Below are 9,327 nucleotides of genomic sequence, written 5' to 3'. Positions count from 1 at the left end.
GAGGTGAGGATTCCATGACATTTCAGACAGTAAATTAAAACCCCAACACCTTCCTTGACTCACATTTTTTCCCCAGCTTTTATTGCCATGGAACTCATTTAGCAATTACTTTTTCCTACTCTAGAATTTCTGCTGCCTGGGCTACTGATGGGGAACACACACTGCAGGAGGTCAGCTGCATCAAGCCACAAGTCAGGAAAACACCAGCAGGCCACTGACAGAGAAAAAAAAAACAGAGGCAAACAAATATAGCCAAACCCACATACCCATAACCCAAACAACCCTCTTCCCCTTCACCCAAGAATTCACCAAGGCTTAAATTCAAACATCTCTATCAAGGCACTACAGTATATTCAGGAAAGCATTGTATGAGTCAAAAGCTTGCTCTACAACACTTCCCACAACTGGCTCCACAACAGAGTTCAGAGGGTTGGCATCAGTGGCACAGAGTCAACTTGGAGGCCTGTGGCCAGTGGTGTCCCCCAGGGATCAGTACTGGGTCCAGTTTTGTTCAATATCTTTATCAATGACCTGGCTGAGGGCATTGAGAGGACCCTCAGCAAGTTCTGATGATACAAAACTGGGGGGTGGCTGACACCTGTCAGGCTGTGCTGCCATCCAGTGTGACCTGGACAGGCTGAGAGCTGGCTGCAGGCAAACCTCAGGAAGGTCAAGAAGGACAAGTGCAGGGTCCTGCATGTGGGGAGGAATAACAGCAGGCACCAGGACAGGTTAGGGGCTGCCCTGATGGAGAGCAGCTCCACAGAGAAAGACCTTGGAGTGCTGGTGGACAGCAAGTTCTGCATGGGACAGCAATGTGCTCTTGTGGCCAAGAGAGCCAATGGGATCCTGGGGTGCATCAGGAAAGGTGTCCAGCAGGGCTAGGGAAGTTCTTCTACCTCTCTACTCTGCCTTCCTCAGACCACACCTGCAATCCTGTGCCCAGTTTTGGGCTCCCCAGGTCAAGAGAGACAGAGACCTGCTGGAGAGAGTCCAAGGGAGAGCCAGGAGGATGCTTAGGGGACTTGAGCATCTCCCCTCTGAAGAGAGACTGAGAGCCCTGGGGCTGTTTAGTCTGGAGAAGAGAAGGCTGAGAGAGGATCTGATCAATGTCTCTCAAGAGCTGAGGGGTGGGTGTCAAGGGGAGGGGGCCAGGCTCTTTTGGGTGGTGCACAGTGAGCCAAGGAACAATGGGTTCAAACTTGAACATAGAAGATTTCACCTCAAGATGAGGAGAAACTTCTTTCCAGTGAGGGTGACAGAGCCCTGGAACAGGCTGCCCAGGGGGGTTGTGGAGTCTTCTTCACTGGAGACTTTCTAAACCCACGGATGGATTCCTGTACAGACTCCCCTAAGTGCTCCTGCTCTGGCAGGGGGGTTGGACCTGATGACCTCTTGAGGTCCCTTCCAGCCTCTGATGTACTGTGAGAGTGTGTGATCATTTTGCCCAAACTCCTGCAGCCAGCAGGGACACCTCCAACTAGAGCAGGAAGCCCAAGGCCACACCAAGTGTTACCATGAATGTCTCCAGAGACAGCCTCAACTCTATCCCTGGGCAGCCTGTTCCAATATTTCATCACTCTCATTGTAAAGAGCTTCCTCCCAATGTCTAGCCTAAATCTACCCTGCTCCGGTTTAAAACCACTGCCTCTCATCCTGTTGCTAGACAGTCCTTGCCTAGCCTCAGTGTAGGTCTGAAATGTAGTTGTAAGGTCTCCTTGGAGCCCTTTCATCTCCCCAACAGCCCCAACTCTTTCAGCCTATCTTCATAGGAGAGGTGCTCCAGTCCTCTGGTCATCTTTGTGGCCATCCTCTGAACCTGCTCCAGCAGGTCCATGCCCTTCTTGTGTGGCTCCAGAGCTGGATGCGGTACTCCAGGTTAGGTGTCATCAGAGCCAAGTGGCAGAATCACCTCTCCACCTGCTGGATGTACTTCTTTGGATGCAGCCCAGGATGCCATCGACCTTCCAGGCTGCAAGCTCACACTGTTGGCTCATGTTGAGCTTCTCACCCACCAGAAAGTCCCTTTCTGCAAGCCTGCTCTCAATTTCATCATCCCCCAGCCTATATTGATATAGACAATTGCCCTGACCAAGGTGCAGAACCTTGCACTTTGCCTTATTGAACCTCATGAGGTCCTTCTCAGCCACCTCTCCAGTCTGTACAGGTCCCTCTGGATGGCCTTCAGTCTTATCAACCTTAAAGACATAGGAATCACATCATCTTGCAAGAAAGACAACCCAAGCTTCTTAAGTCTGCATTTTAAAGCTAGAACTATCCACCAAGCAGGGGTCTGATGTTTTAATCATCTACAAGAAACTGACAGTTAAAAAAACCAAACACAACAACAACAAAAAACCCCGAAACACATAAAAAACACCCAACAATCAAACCAACCAACCAAAAAACCACCAAACAAACTACAGCCAAACTGATGAAATAAAATTTACTGTTCACACTGGAAAGATAAGGGGGAGGTTGGGGTTTTTTTTTGTTGTTGTTTTGGGGTTTTTTTGTTTGTTTGTTTCTTTTTTGTTTGTTTGGTTGGTTGGTTTGTTTTGTTTTGTTGCAAGCCCATAAAAATGCCTGCAATGAAAAATAGTCCAGAATTCTGTGCAGTATCTCCAATATGTTTCAGCTATCATCTCTGGACACTACACCCTGAGGGCAATGCCAGATCTCTTGTCACTCCAGCTTCCCTTTCCCCTTTCTTGCCTGCCAGCACAAATGCTTTTGTATGTACTAAATACACAAAAGGTCAACTGCCAGACAATATTCTCTGTTCAGAATCTGAAAAACAATTCAAAACTCCTTGTCTTTAGTCTATAGTTCTTGTGCACAATACACAATCAAGTTACTCTTCACACTGTTTACTTAGGATGCAACAAGCCTTAATTTCCTGAAGTTTAAAACCGAGAAAAAAAGACCAAAAGAGCCAGAGGCTTGAGGCCTCAGCCTCCCATTGCTGTTCAGTGTCCTGAAGGGACAAAGTCTCAGGTATGCCCTGAACCAGACAATGGAGCAGGAGCCAGGAGGTCTGGTTTTCCACAACATTTCCACATTTCCACAACAAGCCCAGGCTTGTCTGAACATGCCCTAGGAGTCCAATGGGACCAGGTGTGGAGAAAATCTGATTCTATAGGTTAAAGTATCAGGTTTCTCTCTCTTAATCTTTGTTGCCACTTGCCATCATTGTCTCAGGAAATCTATATACTAGCCCCAAGGGTGAGCATTTTGCCTTGTCTAGGGTCTGGGAGAGAAGCCACGAGCCTTCCTTTGCAAGCCTGAGAAGCCAAGCCTTGCTTTACCTTGCAACTCTCAGGGTCTGTGCTGTGCCTCAGTTTCAGGCTATGCCTAGAAAATTTCCCACAGATCTTGAACAGAAAGTGGTAGGATGCAAATAAACCACCATTGGATGTAAAAAGGAAAAGAATGATAAGTTCTAAACAATCCCACTGGACAGATAATAGACATAAAACTTAGATAAGTAATCTCTTTTCTGCTTCCTCGCTCTGGCTGGTGCTTCTGCTGGCTCTCTGCTGACCTTGGCTGCAGTGCTTTGTTTTGGCTAAGTACTAATACAAGAACTCTGCTCTTTCTCTCCCTTATCATGTACAAAAGGGCAGGGAGCAGGGAGGCAGAAGCTATTAGCTCTCCTCTTTTGTCCGGGGGGGCTCCTGTGCTATTTATCAATTGTAAATACCTGTAAATATTGTGTATTTTGTACAAGATCACAGAATCAACCAGGTTGGAAAAGATCTCAGAGATCATCAAGTCCAACCTATTACCTAATACCTAACCTCCTCCTGGCAACTAAACCATGGCCCCAAGTGCCACAGCCAAGCTTTTGTTGAACACCTCCAGGGACGCTGACTCTACCACCTCCCTGGGCAGCACATTCCAAGGGACAATTACTCTTTCTGGGAAGAACTTTCTCCTCACATCCAGCCTAAACTTCCCCTGGCACAGCTTGAGACTGGGTCCTCTCCTTCTGTCATTGGGTGCCTGGGAGAAGAGACCAACCCCCACCTGGCTACAACCTCCCTTCAGGCAGTTGTAGAGAGCAATGAGGTCTGCCCTGAGCCTCCTCTTCTCCAGGCTAAACACCCCCAGCTCCCTCAGCCTCTCCTCACAGGGCTGTGCTCCAGACCCCTCCCCAGCCTTGTTGCCCTTCTCTGGACACATTCAAGTGTCTCAATGTCCTTCTTAAATTGAGGAGCCCAGAACTGGACACCATACCCAAGGTGTGGTCTAACAAGTGTTGAGTACAGAGGCAGAATGACTTCCCTGCTCCTGCTGGCCACACTATTTCTGATCAAAGCCAGGATGCCACTGGCCTCTTGGCCACCTGGCTGCTCTCCAGCCACTCTGTCCCCAGCCTGTAGCACTGCATGGGGTTGTTGTGTCCATATTCATTGCATTTCATTGTAGACTGTGGTTTTGCATGTAAATACAGCTTCATTTGCTTCCAACTGAGCAAGTCTGGCAATTTAGTGTTGGGGGGAGTTTTCAACCCACCACAAAGACACAAGTGCCCTTCACAGGAAGGCATCATGAAAGCCCAGGAGCAGACAGATGTGTCCTGGGGGCTCAGAGACAAACCCTGGCAGACAAAGCCACAAAAGCTGCAGAGCCCAGAGCTGCTCAAAGCCTGAGCACTGAAGATACCCCAACACACACACAGCCTGCCTGGACAGCCACATCATCTGCCTGCCTACACTGTGCCAGGGATGCATCCTTCACAGAGAAGCCTCTCCCCATCACAGCAGCACAGCACAGCATCCACATGCAGACACCACCACTGGTCAGGGTGAACTCATGTTCTTGGAATTGTAAACCATGAGGCCATGAGGATGAGCAGAGGGCTGGAGCTCCTCTCCTATGAGGACAGACTGAGAGAGTTGGGGCTATTCAGCCTGGAGAAGAGAAGGCTCCGAGGAGACCTTCTTGTGGCCTTGCAGTATCTGCAGGGGGCTACAAGAAAGCTGGGGAGGGACTTCTGAGGGTTTCAGGGAGTGATAGGACTGGGGGGAATGGAGCAAAACTAGAAATGGGTAGATTCAGCTTGGATGTTAGGAAGAAATTCTTCCCCATGAGGGTGGTGAGACACTGGAAGAGGTTGCCCAGGGAGGTGGTGGAAGCCTCATCCCTGGAGGTTTTTGCAGCCAGGCTGGATGTGGCTGTGAGCAACCTGCTGTAGTGTGAGGTGTCCCTGCCCATGGCAGGGGGGATGGAACTGGCTGATCCTTGAGGTCCCTTCCAACCCTGACAATTCTATGATTCTCTAATAAACACAGCAACCCAATAGCCCGGACTGAAGTGATTTGCAGTGAGTAACCCAGCAAAGCTGATGTTCATAAACATCTGTTAAAAGGTTCTGCTGCCCTAGCTGCTCTGTTGGGCAAGTTCTAGAGTTCCCCCTTCGTGGGCAAAGCTGACATGTTGCCAAAGGTTTGTTTTCTTTTTTGTTGTTCCTTTACAGTTTAAATTACCATTTGTTGTTTCTGGCTTTTGCTAATGTTGCTTAAATTGTTGCATGTTCCTGCTTGTGAGATACTGTGGTAGTTTTAGGCTGTGCCTAGAACATTTTTCAGAGATCTTGAACAGAAAGTAGCAGAATGTAAATAAACTGGGTGTAAAAAGGAAAATAATGATCAGTTCTAAACAATCCCATTGGATAGATAATATAAACCTAAGCTGGTAATGTAAACTAATTTTCTCTCTTTTCAGCTTCCTCACTCTGGGAGATACTAACTTGTGCTTCTGGCTGGCTTTGCTGACCTTGGCTGTGCTCTTTGTTGTGGCTGTTCTTTGCTCTTGTCCCTTGTGTACAGGGTGGCTAGAGGGAAGGGGGCAGGGAGTGGGAAACTCTTAGCTCCCCTGGTTTGTCCAGGGGGGTGCTTGTGCTGCTTATAAATTGCAAATCCCTGTAAATATTGTATATTTTGTACATATTGATTGCATTCCATTGTAGATTGTAGTTTTGCTTGTAAACACAGCTTCATTTGCTTCCAGCTGAGCTGGGCTGGCAAGTTTAATGCTGGGGGGGAATTTTTAACCCACCACAGATACCTTTCCACAACAGATTATTTTGAATCAGTAAAGAGGTTTTATTAATATTTCCATGGGAATTTAAGTTATTAATACTTTTATTAATCATTCCACCAGTTATTAATAACCATTCAGCAATACCAAGTGACCACAATGTTACAGAAGAGTTATTGGTTCATTCTTCCAAAAGCAGACTAATTTTTCCTGCTGGTTTTTCAAGAACCTGATGCATGAGGTACTCCTGCCAAGTTCTTCTGAAGAAAAACAAATGTAAGGACTTGTAAGTATTTACAGCATGGGAATTGTCATGCTGGTAAGAATTTTCAAGGCATCATGAATTCTTGTTCCTGCAATACAAGGAAGGAAGACTCCAGGATTTGTTATATAGAATATCTGAGGAATAGATTTCAAAGATAAATCCTGTATAGGATGTAAAGGTCAATACAGAGGGACTTGGATAGATTGGATCCATGGCCAACGTTAACAGGAGGAGCTTCAACAAGGCCAAGTGCCAGGTCCTGCACCTGGGGCACAACAACCCCAAGCAATGCTACAGGCTTGGGGCAGTGTGGCTGGAAAGCTGCTGGCAGAAAGGGACCCGGGGGTGCTGATGGACAAGCAGCTGAAGAGGAGCCAGCAGTGTGCCCAGGTGGCCAAGAAAGCCAAAGGCATCCTGGCTGGGATCAGCAATGCTGTGTCCAGCAGGAGCAGGGAGGGGATTGTCCCCTGGGACTCAGCTCTGGGGAGGCCACACCTCCAGTGTTGTGTCCAGTTTGGGGCACCTCAATCCAAGAGAGATGTGGAGGTGCTGGAGCCAGGGCAGAGGAGGGCAAGGAAGCTGGGAAGGGCCTGGAGAAGAAATCTGATGAAGAGCAACTGAAGGAGCTGGGGATGGTTAGTTTGGAAAACTGAGGGGAGACCTCATTGCTGTCTACAACTACCTGAAAGGACCTTGTGGAGAGGCTGCTGCTGGTCTCTTCTCACAGGTGATTAGTGATAGAACAAGAAGGAATGGCCTCAAGCAGTGACTGGGTAGGTTTACATTGGACAGTAGGAAACATTTTTTCCTGGCAAGAGTGGTTAGGGATTGTAATGTGCTGCCCAGGGAGGTGGTGGAGTCACCAACCTGGGATGTGTTTAAAGGTGGTGCTTAGGGATATGATTTAGGGGTGAACTTTGTAGAGTAGGGTTCTCAGTTAGACTTGGTGATCCTGAGGGGTCTTTCCCAACCTGAATGTTTCTGTGATTCTGTGATAACTCGTTCTCTTTTCAATCCTGGTGACACTTGGAAGCACTGACAGAATAGAGCAAACTGAAACTCCAGCTGAAAGTGAATACCAAGATGGATCATCTGGTCCAACCTTTCTTTGGAAAGGTCCAACCATCCTTTGGAGTCTAGACAAGACGATCCACAACTCTGTCCAGCTGAGTATTAAACCTGTCCCGTGTTGGGAACTCCACCATTCCCCTGGGGAGATTATTCCAATGGCTGATTGTCCTTGTTGTGAAAATTTTTCCTACTGTCTAACTTGAATCTTCCCAGGAGTAACTTGTACCCACTCCCCATTTTTTCTGTGTGACTCTGTCAGAAGGGAGTCTTCATCTTCTTTGTAGCCATGCTTTAAATATTGGAACATGTTGACTTTTTGCCTTGCTCTATTCACACCCTGATTCCAGCTATGCTGCTTATGTAATTAATAAACCAGAAGTTACTTCAGGATATTTATGTTACAAGGTAACACAAGACCTGTTCATAAGTGGGTTTTTACCTAGATGAACCATCTATTAGTCACAAAGTGGCCTAAGATAAGCAAAGCTCAATCAGTTTTCTTCAGTTCACCAGGGATATCAAATATTGTTTGCTAAGTAATAAACCAGTCTACACTTTTGATTGACAACAAATAAATACGTGGACTCAATAAATGCTGCAACATACATTTATTGATTTATTATGCTTGAAAACAATGACCACCTACCAGATCTCTTTAACCTTTTTCTTACATAAGTCAGGGGGAAGAAAGTAGAAATCAGCAATAAGTTACACAAGGAAAACTTGCTGAAGTTTACTGATGTTGTTTATATGCCAAAACCAGGGGCAAAAGTACTGAAGTTTGTTCCAATTCAACAAGAACACACCTCTGCAAACCAAGCAGTGAGAACTATAACCTGTGATCTGGCAGTGACCAGAACAGAGGTCTTCTGCAAATTTAAACAAACCAAGGGCAAACCACCAAACCCCAAACCCTCTCACACCCTAGGCTTCATTTCCTTACACCAGTTCTTAGTTTACACAAAGCATGTTTTCCTCTTCCAAGCTCAGAACACAACAGAGTTCATGTCACTGAAAGGAACTGATTATTAGGCTTAAAAGAAAAATATTCTTGTTAATGCAGAGAGGAGTATCTAGCACTGTTTTTCAAAGTGCTGACAGTAACTGTGTAGAGTTAATATTTAATTAAAGTAGCTGATATGGCACAGATTTATCTCTATGCTCAGGTTTATTTCTCATCAGCTTTCACCTCATGTTTTAGGACAGCCAATTGCTATCCATTCTGTATCCTACTTTGATTAGCATGCATAACTTTCTGCTTACTGCTTCTTTGCCTCTGCAAGCTCTTCTCTTTTTTTTTTTTTTCTTTTTTTTTTTTTTAAGGAAAGGAGAATTCATCACTGGAGAAGTTCCATTCTTGTTGACAATGTCAAAAATCCTTCTTCAGCTCCCTCCTTAAACTCAGTAATTTTTGTCAAATTATACAAATCACAGTAAATGTCAAATAGAATAGACATTTGTGTAGAGAAGGTTTCTTTCTCCTTATAAATATCACAGGCCTTAAGCCCCTGTTTCCCCCTGATTTTCTTCTCATGCATTGTACAGACTAAATGTACATTTATTTTTTTTCTTTAATACATTAACCAAAGAGGTACCATCAAAGTCTACAATTTGCATTATACAGATTAATCAAAGTTGCTTTGCTTATCCATACAACAGCTGCTTTTTCTAAAGAGGGATGAAAATAACAGAAAGGACTTCAGATGACAGACAGCCTTACTGCTGCATTAGCCTGGAGACTGAGGAGTGCCAACTAGCAGTTTGTAGTTGGTTACTTCCTTCTGATGTGTGACTAGTACACTTCTACATGCAGATATCTACATGCACACACAAATTATGTCCTACAGGTTAAGCAAGTCCTTGAATTAGAGCAGATAATACAGCAGCACAGTCTGCATCACACACCGCTGTCCATGTAGCTCGAGCAAGCACATTGCTTAAAAAAA

This window comes from Indicator indicator, chromosome 3 (genome assembly GCF_027791375.1).
Source record: "Indicator indicator isolate 239-I01 chromosome 3, UM_Iind_1.1, whole genome shotgun sequence".
In the NCBI taxonomy this organism is placed as follows: Eukaryota; Metazoa; Chordata; class Aves; order Piciformes; family Indicatoridae; genus Indicator; species Indicator indicator.
The sequence above is the reverse complement of the archived record's forward strand: the minus strand, read 5'-3'. Positions refer to the sequence as shown.